Source organism: Schistocerca gregaria, chromosome 2 (assembly GCF_023897955.1).
Source record: "Schistocerca gregaria isolate iqSchGreg1 chromosome 2, iqSchGreg1.2, whole genome shotgun sequence".
Lineage (NCBI taxonomy): Eukaryota > Metazoa > Arthropoda > Insecta > Orthoptera > Acrididae > Schistocerca > Schistocerca gregaria.
This window is the reverse complement of record NC_064921.1, coordinates 168,106,941-168,120,526: the sequence shown is the minus strand read 5'-3', so window position 1 is coordinate 168,120,526 and position 13,586 is coordinate 168,106,941. Positions and strand designations below refer to the sequence as shown.

The 13,586-nt window shown below is 42.9% G+C and overlaps 1 protein-coding gene and 1 non-coding gene across 2 annotated transcripts in view; both read right to left on the bottom strand.

Annotated features, from left to right (window-relative positions):
- LOC126336599 (nuclear receptor subfamily 2 group E member 1) overlaps window positions 1-13,586 on the bottom strand; it is a 76,982-nt gene that overhangs the window by 49,378 nt on the left and 14,018 nt on the right. The gene's annotated exons all lie outside the window — the stretch shown is intronic.
- Trnah-gug (transfer RNA histidin (anticodon GUG)) lies at window positions 3,009-3,080 on the bottom strand. Its single transcript has one exon. It is a non-coding gene; the product is annotated as a tRNA-His (tRNA).

Below are 13,586 nucleotides of genomic sequence, written 5' to 3'. Positions count from 1 at the left end.
TATGAAAGACAGGTTTGTTAGAATGAATCTGCGAAAGTGGAATGCATCTGTATATGAAATCGCGAACAAGACACAAGCGTGACAAATCCTGTTTTTCCATTTCTTGTGGGCCTCATTAAGCAGGCGTGACCAGAAGCGTCTATTACATAAACGCTGAAAAAACAGGCACCACGCGTTCATGTAATTGATTCACCTCGATGGGCTATGAATCCACCATCTCCATTGCGAATGGACAATCAAATTCGGCCTCCTGAGCGAATTTGAAAATAGCGATCGACGGGGACATGGGCGGAAACTGTGTGGCTAGGTGGGAATGTGGTTCGGTCGAGATGCACACCGAGATGGTCCGCGCACTTGGGGTAAACACTTTGTCCAGGTAGTACAATGGTTAACGCAACTGCCTACTAAGTGGGAGATCCCAGGTTCGAATTCCACTCCGGCAGACATTTACACTTCTCACCGCTGACTCTGCATAAAATTCCAGTGCAGCTGACGTCATGAATTCCTTTCCCTCCTTAGTTCCCGTCCGCAAACAATCAATTTTCATAAAAACGTCTAATTCAGAGATCCGCCGTTTGGATTTGCTAGAGGTCGGACTAGCGCATGATAATGTCTAATAGAAGTGCTGTGGGAACTTGAATAGGAATCGTTGTAAGAAAGACGATGTAGCTCTTGTGAAATCCTTTTGGGTAAATTCAGAAAACTTATATCGGAAGAAGAATGTAAGACCCTCGTTATGTTGCTATTATCGCATACCTCGTGTAGGCATTATGGTGATAATGTGAGAGAGATTAGGGTGCATATTGAAGCATATTGTCCGTCACTTTTTCTGACTCAATACACGAAAGGAATAAGAAAGAGAATCGATAATACTGGAGCGATGTACGCCACGCCATGCACTGTGGAGTGACTTACGAAGTATTTATATAGATATTGATCAGAAGCTTACAGAGGACAGCAGAGCGCAGACGTTATTAAAAGTGATTGTAACAAGTTGCTGAATCTCAAATGCGGTAACTACTTTGGATCGAGCGTAGTGCCGCAGTGTTTAAATCTCCTTTCGACCGAAGTTTCAAACCTGATCTGACCCTCAGATGAAGACATGCGCTTATTGTGCTAATTAAGAGTTCTCTCAAGAGGAGATTTCCTGAAATATTAATGGAATACCTTCCAGGTATAATGTTAATTTGCGAGATGAAATGAACAAGGGCATGCCGAAAAATAATCCCTCCAAATTTTTTTCTGAAAACTTTCAAATAAAGCAAACGTTATTAACATTGTAATTCTTTATTCCTCGTGTCTGTATAATGGCAGCACTTTGCCGCTAAACGGTTCCGAATTGTAGCTTGTAACATGGCGGTGGATAACCGAAATGTAAGTGCGTGAGACTCATCGTGCTGTAATCGAGTTTTGAATTCAAAGTGTTCATCCACAAATGGAATACCTTCTCCTTCAGAATGACAACATCAAATCACAAACGACCGCTGCGACTTCTGCAATAATTCGACGCTTTGGGTTCACTGACATCGACCATCCTGCATGCTGTCCCGACTTGACCTCATCCCATTTTCATCTGTTTTCAAAACTCAAAACCACCTTCCAGCATTTCACTTTGATAGGGATGAAGCGTTGCAAGCAGAGGTGAGGTAGAGCCCCGTCAACAAACATTCTACAGTGACCGTATCGACGAAGTTGTATCTCGTTGGAAGACGAGAAATAAATGCATATAGATGAAGAATGAAGAAAAAATTGGAAATTTGTGTTAAGGACTACGGGACCAAACTGCTGAGGTCATCGTTCCCTAGGCTTACGCGCTACTTAATCTATCTTACTCTAAGGACAACACACATTTAAACTAAATTATGCTAAGAACAACACACACACACCCGTGACCGAGGGAGGACTCGAAGCTCCCAGAGGAGAGCCGCGCGAACAGTGACAAGACACCCGAGACCGCACGGCTACTTCGCGCGGCTCAAGAATGAAGATTTATGATGCTAACCACGTTTGTTTTATTTAAAAAACTGTAAGAGTTTTCACATAAAAAAATCGGAGGCATTACTTTTCAGTACGCCTTCGTAGATTGGTTTGAAGCCGAAAGACATCACAGCTACATAAGTCGTTATTCGATTAAAATGCAATTGGATGAAGTATACTTCGTCTGCATCTTTACAGTTCCAAAGAGAATTAATGGACGACCACCATTCCGTTTCTACTCTTTTCTCACCGCTATCCAACACGTATCTTCCTCATACCCGAAGACAAACATCTTTGCTAAGAGACTGGTAGAAATGTCGCAGTAAGCCTCAGCTGGCGTTGCATCAGGTCTGCAGTCGCCAGATAAAACCAGATTTAAATTCAGGAACCCTTCATGGTAACCTGATGAGAAACTCATCAAATGATATTACCGAGGCTGATTAGACCTGGCATGAAGAATGGACGTCTGCTAAACCAGATTACTTAAGTTTAATCCAAGCGAACATCGGCCTGGTTTCAATCTACCAAGAAACGAATGGGTACCATTGAATATAAGTAGATCAAATCGTGGAAGACGTAGATTATGGCTTCATCAGTGACGAAAAACTGAAAACCTGTTCTGGTACTGTGACAAATGTGCCACAGTCATCCAGAACGTGGCCACAGAGTGTCCAAGGAGGAGATTTGGGAAGTATGCGAGATGTACAAAGTGCCACAAGTGATGTAGCGAATTGGCTGAATACACTGGACCTTGCATTTGAATTTACCGAAATGATAGCTACAATGTAATCTGTAAATACTGTGTATACATTTTTGTAAAATATTCATATTTACAGTACACTCTTTTGTACAGTTGGTGCCAGTATGATAGAAACATTTAGCAGGTACCTCTAAATACGACGAGAGCTACAGCATTGGTTTCCTCTTCTGCACAAATTTCGTTCTATAACCTACTACGCTCAGCACATGATAACAATACAGAATCGGCGGCAAGCGTTGCTTTCTGCCAGATGACATAAAAAATTTCCGCTTGCCGTGACCAGGATTCGAACCTGGGTTCTTGCGGCCACAACGCAATGTCCTAACCACTAGACTATCACGGCTGGTGTCAGGAATCGTGGCAGGAAGCCAAGAAGTGTTCCGCCCGGTCAGCGCTGCTGAGTCACGACGCGCTATCGCTGCCGTAATCGCCGCGGCATGGCCTTTCGCCGTGGCAACGCCCGGAGTCCGGTGTCGCGTGGAGTAGCGGGCGACGGCATAACAAGAGCAAGCGGTGCGCTTTCAGGAAATCCCCGTCCCCGCCGCAGCACAAAGGATAATGGGTTCGAAGGGTAAACATCTATACCCAGACTGTGGCAGTATAAAGGGAAGAGTGGGAGGCGGACAGCATTTCAGACACGGCAGGCTGTGGAACATGGTTTGTGTCTTTGATGCCAATGTTCGTCCCGTCTTCAGTTCACGGAAACGCTCTGTTGTTTCGGTGTCAATGTCTCGTCGCCAATACATTGATCAATATGAACAAGATGACAGAAGAACTCAGCATCTGCAGCACAGAGAAGACTCCAAGCATTCGTACTATGGCATCATAAAAAAAAGAAAAAAATGGATAAGCGCAATTGCTTTTGGATTATAGCTACAATTTGTCATACTAGCCCAACTATATTGCTTCATAGGGGCATCGTCACTTGTAACACGAAACTGGCACAAAGATTTTTCCAAAAAAATAGAAAAATTAAATGGAGGCATTCCCGTTTTATACAAACTGGAAAAGGAAACATTACCCGTAGCGGACTGTAAAAGCTATGGTTTATTTTTTGCAGTATTCGTCAGTTTCGACTGTAAAGTCATTTTCAAGCACAGCTGTCCAATAATGCAACAAATTTATTTATTTATTTATTTATTAACGAAATACATCGAGGCTGTGGGACCGTACGCTATACACGGTGTTACAAAAAGGTACGGCCAAACTTTCAGGAAACATTCCTCGCACACAAAGAAAGAAAATATGTTATGTGGACATGTGTCCGGAAACGCTAACTTTCACATGTTAGAGTTCATTTTATTACATCTCTTCAAATCACATTAATCATGGAATGGAAACACAGCAACAGAACGTACCAGGGTGACTTCAAACACTTTGTTACAGGAAATGTTCAAACTGTCCTCCGTTAGCGAGGATACATGCATCCACCCTCCGTCGCATGGAATCCCTGATGCGATGATGCAGCCCTGGAGATTGCCGTATTGTATCACAGCCGTCCACAATATGAGCACGAAGAGTCTCTACATTTGGCACCGGAGTTGCGTAGACAAGAGCTTTCAAATGCCCCCATAAATGAAAGTGAAGAGGGTTGAGGTCAAGATAGCGTGGAGGCCATGGAATTGGTCCGCCTCCACCAATCCATCGGTCACCGAATCTGTTGTTGAGAAGCGTACGAACACTTCGACTGAAATGTGCAGGAGCTCCATCGTGCATGAACCACATGTTGTGTCGTACTTGTAAAGGCACATGATCTAGCAGCACAGGTATAGTATCCCGTATGAAATCGTGATAACGTGCTTCATTGAGCGTAGGTGGAAGAAACTAAAATGAGCTCTACGATGGAAATTAAGCGTTTCCGGACACATGTCCACATAACATCTTTTCTTTATTTGTGTGTGAGGAATGTTTCCTGAAAGTTTGGCCGTACCTTTTTGTAACACACTGTATAAACTGGTTACAACTCAGCATTGTTACGAACTTCTCTTGAGCAAATAATATCTTAAATCTATTACGTGTGAGAAATTTCTCTATACATCTGCGGGATTTCGTTACCTCGCGAGTCTCTTTGCTCATGAAATAAGATTGCCTTTTTGTGACGCCTAGATGATCATTCATTTGGTTAAACTAGCACCAGTCTGCTAAGGCAATCACTGACCCAAAGAGTGCACCTCTGTAATACACAAGCTGCTCTATCACGATGTGTTTCTCAAGTGTTTTGGAGACTGCTGAGTACCATACGAGAGCGCCATTCTTTGAATGCAGAACGTCCGCACTGCAGCTACTTTCACCCTTTGTAAAAACAGCTCAAAAACTATCCGGAGCACTTTTTCAGACACTTCTATAAATTGCAACAAATTTTCCAATTTATTTAAACATTACTGAGCGAGAAATAGTTGAACTTATAAAGATTCGAGCCAGTGCTAGTAATGAAATTTCTGCGGTAGAGCAGGAGGTAGACCTCATATTGAGGTAACACTTTGTCAGGTTTTCTGCACGTCTCCCCTGTATACTGCAGCTCGCATGCAGATTTTGGATTTGATATTTTACCGATTAAAAATGATAATTCGTGAAAGAAAATTTCTGAAACTTATCCAGTACTGATCTGCACGACATTGGTTCCAGCTCTTTGCGTAAAAACGTTGAAATAGGTGCCTGTTGAAAATTGCCACTTGTATCTACCCATCTTGAAATTATTTCCTAAGCTCATAACTTACATTAGTGGTTCCGTACGGCGGTTTTCTTGATACGACACTGAGAATATGAAGTCACTCTAAGAAGTAAACCATGTTGTTCAAGAAGGTGGATACCTCATGAAAATGTCAGCGGACATTGAACGTTTACAAAGAAGGGTCGCATGAAGAGTCACAGCGTCGTTTGGTCCACTGTCAACGGTAGAGCATCACGAAAACGCTGAGAAACGCGAACTGGCAGACGTCTGAAGACAGACGCTAACCATCTCGCGCTCCATACTCAAATGTAACGGGAGAAACTCTAGCATGTTGTGCAACGGGAAGAACCCTTTGCCATAACTGTAGTTTGCAGTGTATGGATGTAAGTGTACGGTGCTCAGGAAATCGCGCAAACGAGGAACAGCCCTCTCAAAAATAGCGCCACTGTAGCGATTTAAAGCAGCCAACGGCAGCTAAAGTTTCAGTACGCACGGTGCTGCTCCAAATACATAATAACTACACTTCCTCGACTGGCGAGGATCCGAGCGAGCGGCGACGGTTCATGCTAAATGCACCAGGTAAGACCCAGTAGGCGAAGCTACGTACGAACAGCGAGGCTGCAGCATAAACGTACCCTAGGTTATCGAAACCCAGTACCACCTTATCCTACGGCTGTTAAACAAGTTGTAGAGCGCCAGTGGAGGGGTGGGGTGGGGTGGGAGTGGCTATCGCCGCGGAAGCGCCAGACGGGCGCGGGTCACGGACCAGCGGATGGATACACGGGGAGTCTGCGAACATCGCACCAGCCAGCCAGGGCCATATGGCGCCCTCCGGTCCACCCGCATATGCCGCCGCGGGCCCTGAATTCCCACGCACAGCATATGGTACAGCTATAGGGCCTTACAGGTGCGGCGGAAGCTCACACAGGCGGATTATTCGCGGTGCCTTACCGTCTGCCGTTCTCCGAGCATCCGGTCCTCTGCCGAAGGGCTCGCTACGGCGCATTCTTTTAAGCTATCATGCGCGACGGGCTACAATTAGCGCTACTCTGACCGGTTGGACGATTATTCGTCAATGCGTCACCAAAGGTACACTATTTTATTCTAATATTTTTAAAAAAGTTTTTATTTCAGTCTACTGTCGCATCCGTCTTCACAACGATTACCAGTACCGAACGTCCTCAGATCCGCGTAAAAAAAAGGACATGCGAAATTAGATTTAACATTGTTAATATGAAACACATATATTATAAATACAGGGTGATTTACCTGCCCCTAGCTATGGGTTTTACGCAACACACGACGCCTTCACATACCTCAAACATAAATTTCATATTCTCTCACTCACTACGCGTAAATTATTAGTCGTACAGAAGAAAATGAATGGGAACTTTTTGTGAGAAATTTAATACAATTAAACCTTGTACTGGGATACGTTTTCGCTATAGGTCGCAATTTTCGAATTATTTAAGGATAACGAATTGACAGTGTCTTGAAAGGAGGAACGTCAACAAAAGCAAAACGAGGATTATGGAATGTAGTCGAGTTAACTTGAGTAATGCTGAGGGAATTAGGTTAGGAAATGAGATACTTAAAGTAGTAAAGGAGTTTTGCTATTTGGGGAGCAAAATAAGTGGCGATGGTCGAAGTAGAGAGGATATAAAATGCAGACTGGCAATGGCAAGGAAAGAGTTTCTGAAGAAGATAAATTTGTTAACAAAAAATGGCTCTGAGCACTCAACTGCTGTGGTCATCGGTCCCCTAGAACTTAGAACTGCTTAAACCTAACTAACCTAAGGACATCACACACATCCATGCCCGAGGCAGGATTCGAACCTGCGACCGTAGCAGTCGCGCGGTAATTTGTAAACATCGAGTATAGATTTAAGTGTCAGGAATTAGTTTCTGAAAGTATTTGTATGGAGTGTAACCATTTATGGAAGTGAAACATGGACGATAAATAGTTTCGACAAGAAGAGATTAGAAGCTTTTGAAATGTGTTGCTACAAAAGAACGCTGAAGATTAGATGCGTAGATCACATAACTAATGAGGAGGTACTGAACACAATTGGGGAGAAGAGGAGTTTGTGGCACAACTTGACAAGAAGAAGAGACCGGTTGGTAGGACATGTTCTGAGGCATCAAGGAATCACCAATTTAGCATTGGAGGATAGCGTGAAGGGTAGAAATCGTAGAGGGAGACCTAGAGGTGAATACACCAAGCAAATTCAGAAGGACGTAGGCTGCAGTAAGTACTGGGAGATGAAGCAGCTTGCACAGGATAGAGTAGCATGGAGAGCTGCATCAAACCGGTCTCAGGACTGAAGACCACAACAACAACAACAACAAAAACAACGTACAAAAGAGAGCTTCAAATACTTTCATCTTGAATAACTCGAAAACCGCGGGCTCCAGCAAAACGTATCGCAATACAGAATTTAAGTCCATTAAATTTCCTACCAGAAGGTCCTGTTCGTTTTTCCCTGCAGGAATAATAGTTTTCGCTTAGCGAGCGAGAGAATATGAAAATCTCGCACGTGGTTTTTGAAGGCGTTGCGCGTTCCATAAAACGCAAATGGAGTGGCAGCTGGAACGTTCTGTATAGTATACAATACCCACTGTCGTTGCATAGCAAAAAATGGCTCTGAGCACTATGGGACTTAACTTCAGAGGTCATCAGTCCCCTAGAACTTAGAACTACTTAAACCTAACTAACCTAAGGACAGCACACACATCCATGCCCGAGGCAGGATTCGAAATTGCGACCGTAGTGGTCTCGCAGTTCCAGACTGTAGAGCCTAGAACCGCTCGGCCACTCCGGCCGGCGGTGCATAACAGCCCGTCAGTTTTATACGCTGTGCGCAACCTGAACAAACCCTTAAGGTACATAAATTACAATGCCAGTAATTACAAAGGTCCCTAAACACGTACTAATTTATCGGCTGACCGACCAACTTAGACGAGTCCCTCCCGACTGCACTGAGTAATTACAGCGCCACCTTGTCGAGTCACCAAGTTAATGTAGTACGAGATACCGCTTGGTTTTACACAGAGACAAAGATAGGGGTTTGGCTTGACAGTTTTAGAGGTAACAGAAGAAAAATGCCGAAAGAAAGCTTTGAGCAAAGAAGTGGCAATGCAGGGAAAGAAATTTGGTAAATTTCTGTTACTCAAGCGATTAGGAGCTGATGATTTTCCTAATTTTACTAGTTACCTAAGAGTTGATGAATCATTTATTTTGGAGCTGCTGACCATCATCAAACTATTCTTAGCGAAGAAAAAAATATATATAATCTTGAGAGAGGTTGTAAGCCTCGAGGAAAGGCTGTTACTTACATTACGATTTCTAGCAACTGAGAGAATTTTAAGTGGACCTCAAATTCAGTGCTATTGTACCCCACAGCACTTAACTAAAATGAATCCTGAAACCTGCAATGTGATTTATAGCTGACTGTGGAAATACATCATGGTAAACCAAAAATAAATAAAACAAACGACATCATGGTAAACGATATTAATTTATTTATACGAGGGTAATCCGAAAAGTAAGGTCTCCTATTTTTTTATAAGTTCATAGACCTGTTTATTTTTACAATGGTTTACATCAGTTGACAGCTTGAACATATAGCTATTTTTTAAAACATAATCATGCATTTTTGTAGACGCTATGGCAGTTTTTGTATGACCATGTCGTACCATCTCGCCGCCATGCTGTTGAGAAAGTTGCGAACCTCTTCTTTCGTCTCGTCGTCGGAGCTGAATCGCTGGGACCACAATTAACGCTGACAGGTACCGTGAGAGTCCGGAAAAACTCAAACGGGCAATTCAAAACCGGAGAAGAGGAATGTTGAACTAGTGCGTACACATTCTCCATGTCAACGCTCGCCCACACATCGCTCGGCAAACCGTTGCTCTCCTGTAACAGTTTCAGTGGAACGTAATCACCCACCCACCCTATAGTCCTGACTTGGCGCCCAGTGACTATCACCTGTTCCATAGGTTAAAAGAACATTTGGCCGGAAAGCGATTCAGCTCCGACGACGAGGTGAAAGAAGATGTTCATTACTTTCTGAACAGCATGGCGGCGAGCTGGTATGACATGGGCATACAAAAACTGCCACAGCGTCTAAAAAAATGCATCGGCATAAATGGTGATTATGTCGAAAAATAGCTAAATGTTCAAGCTGTAAACTGATGTAAACCATTGTAGAAATTAACAGGTCTATGTACTTATAAAAAATAGGAGACTTTACTTTTCGGATTACCCTGGTATATGTAACATAGAAGAGGACCTGTAATTTTAAGAAACTAATTTAAAATTCGAAGAAGAAAGGCTAGGCATGGTGGTGTTGCACATCATCTAATAGATACCATAGATATCTAAAAAATGAAGCATTTAGTGACTGTTAGAACCATAAAAAGTCACCTACTTTGCTCTCCATAAGCAAACCTATAACCATAGGCTGGACTTTCTTAAGGCTTATAAGAATGAAGCAAATGTATTTTATCAGTTGACGTCCATTTAATTTCAGTTTTTAGATTTTATTTCCGGTAAGTATCGGAAATAAACACTAAAAGCAGATCTACAGAAGAGCAGAGGATTTTTATTCGGTCTATGTGCCACATGGATCTATTACGGAATCGCAAAACAATTAAAAAAAGTGCTTCATTTCTTGCATCTACTCGTATATTGCTGTACCCCTCGCACCACGTGCCAAAAACATCCGTAGTCTTTTATATTTCTCCAGAGTCCGCCCCTGTTAGCTGAGTGTTCACCGCGACGGAATGTCATACCTAACGGCCCGGGTTCGATTCCTGGCTGGGTCGGACATTTTCTCCGCTCAGGGGCTAGGTGTTGTGTTGTCCTAGTCATCATCATCTCATCCCCTTCGACACGCAAGTCACCGAAGTAGCGTCAACTCGAAAAATTTGGACCAGGCGAACGGTCTACCCGACGGGAGGCCCTAGCCACAACGCATTTCAATTTCTCGAGAAACTCTATCCTTGAAGTTTCGCCCGTATCGCACACTGTGATGTGTATTAGAAAAGCATTTAATCCTGTGAGCAGTGAGAAAACACGAACATTTGTCAGGCGGTTGGCATTTGTTTATCCTTAGTTCACCGAATTACTGTTCTACGAGATCGTGCATGGTTTTACACAGACCCAAACATTAGGATTTGCTTTGGCTGTTCTAGAGGTAATAAGTTCTTGGGCTCGTGGCTCGGGTCGGTTGTTGAATTGTCGTAGCCGCCCGACGTACCGACAAGGAACGATCGCCGTTCGGTCGGTCAAAAGGTCTGAACTCGTCCAATTTGTCGGTCGGTCGGTCGGTGCGTTTGTAGAGCCCTTAAAGTGGAGAGGGTAAGTTTGATAGGACGTGTCGCACTCTACACGTAGTACATCAAAATGATTAAGTAACTGTGTTGAAGCAAAACAGTTACGAAGGTAAACTAAAATTCTGGCCAGTGTCTGCACCTGATATCCAACGGAAGGGATTCCCGCAGTTCGCATCGAACATATTGTCTTCAGTCTTGCACACCGGGTGGTTCTTTTTGCGAGTATTCCAAGAGACGGTGTTATTTTCCGTTGCTCGGGAACACACTACGTACAGCGTGCAGTTTGCTTCCGCTCGTGGGCTGGTCTCGTCGGCTGGCGCAAACGTTGTAGCGGCCAACACTTTCAGCGCGTATGTTGCGGTATGTGCCTCTGGAAGTCTCTTTGGAAAGTTCGAACAAGCTATGCATCTGTTAATTGTTTCGTTTTTTGAGCAGTTCGTCTGAGTGGTTCAAGTGATGTGCGAAAATAACAAGTGCCTCAAGTACATTAAGGAAACGACTCCGTGGGCCTGTATGCGTTACTTCCAAGTGCTGTGCCTTGCGTTTCGTATGATGTGTGCAGTGCATGTGCGTCGAAGGCTGTATTGATATTTATATCTGTGAGTTCCTTGAGTGAAGTATGGCAACTGCGTCTCGTCTGTCCCACGTAGAACTTATCAGACCCTGCGCATTTTCCTTTATACAAATTTACTCCTGATCTAAATTCCCTGACATAGTCGTCGACCTTACCTCGTAGACGTATTTATTCTCTCTTTGCTGGACGACTGGCAAATTCTATATAGGCACTGCTGTTCTGGCTGACAAAATTTATACAAAGGCTTTAAAATAATTTAGTTGTTAGGGCCTACTCTTTCGTATATTCACCAACAAGACCTAAATGTAACTTGAAACGACGTCGACTTAGTAAATAAATGTCAGATTTGATTGAAACTGCAGAGATGTTAGAAGGTTCTATTATCTATTTTCCAATGAACTGGTATACAGTTAGATAATCGACTTTTCTGAAAAGCCAACCAAATTTATCAACGCAGTTGTTGTAAGAAGGCTGGCTTTTAAATTCTTACAAAGAAAAGAAAATTTTTTCGGCAAAGTACACTTACGGTGTCCGCGATTCTTCCATTCAATTCCACTGTTGCCAATTCGTTAACTTCGCTCGTGGCCTGTCTGATGATACTACACGTTAGCCAATGAGAATAGCTGAATATTATTTCTATTGGTGGAAGGTACGAAGTTATTACCTTCCTTTACAATATGGAAGCTATTTCCAAAGTTTCTTTTTTGTTCCACTTTCTTCCTTCTAGTTACTACTTCACCAACACTTGTTTATATCAGCTTATTGACATTCACAATAATTTTTTTCCGAATATGTGACGATCGATACCCGAGGCTGGGCCTAGGGGGGGACCTAATACCACAGCTGAAATAATAGCGTGTGAAACAAAATAGCAGCCAACTCCTTTTACGACGCATAGTAAATTACGGAGCAATGTGATGCAGTACTAAAATTCATGACTTGACGCTTCACCACCGATCACTCGAACCATTGCTAACTGCAGCAGCCAACGGAAAAGACACCGGTACTGCAAGTGCATTTTTACCTTAAGAATTGGTTTTGACAGTTTTCTGCCGCGTGATAACGTAGGAGAGATGACATTTAAATTCGAGAGCATGATATATGCTCAGTTTCAAGTAGTGCTAGAACACGCAGTCTGAAAATGAAATTTCCCCTCGTTATCAAACTACATACTTAGTTACTTGTACCTGATATAATCATCCTATTAAATTTTGCTTCAACACTGTACTAGTTATTTGGGTTCAACACCCAAAAGGCATTTATGCGTACGGCATAATACAAATCTGTTAACGGGCAATCAGCATTCCAGACGAAATAAGTTACCGTGTGTGTTTAAATGATAAGTTTGTTTTACCTCTCGGCAACAGTGGACTTCACCGTGAAACTATCTTTCGAACAAATCAGTTCAAGAAATATTTTTTCTTGACGCAACGAGTTTGGTATAGTGGCTATGACACTGGGTTAAAATTGGGAAGGGGTGGACTTCATGTCTGCTCCGAGTCTGGTTTAGGTTTTCAGTGGTTTCTTTGAATGTGAATAAATATTTTTATCAGGTGTTAAGATATACTGGTCGACTCTTTGCCGTAAACTTGTCCAGTCTCAAACGGCACCAAGTTGACGGGGCCTATATAGGAATAACTCAATATCGGATGTTTTCCTTCCTCTAGGGTTGTCCCTAATTATTACCTACTTATCCTGGTGTAAGAGTCATAGGGACATTATTTGTTCTGATAATATGCCGAGAATATTTCCCCCAGATTTTTATCTCAGTCGCTCATAAATACCACTATTATTTTCAAAATTGCTTTCTACGGTTAGAACGCCTTATGTTAGATTTAAAGTCAGTAACCAGTATCAGCGTCTGCTCAGAGCAGTGGCAGGTCTGTCACTAGACTGGAGTGATTCTAGACAGCCTGATCTTACCATAGTTTTGGCGTTGCAAGATTCCGTTACCTGTGTAGCTGAGCTGATTATTCTATTTGTGACAAACGGAGATGGGAGTTAGGATCTTTCCCTCTGTTTCATTTGACTGACTTCCGTACGCTAACGCCGTCCATGTGTCTAAGATGGCTGAGCACCTGGCATTAAAACGAAAGCAATGGTAACGTCTCGACGTCTCCAATATCGGTGTGGTTCTGTATGAGTAGTCTCCTTTGTAACTTCCGAAAGAATGCAGAAAAAAAAAACAAGTACACGAACTAACATAAAGTGTGCTGCGTTTGGTAACTTTTCAAATATGCCAGCTTAACCTATACGAAAAATTCTTT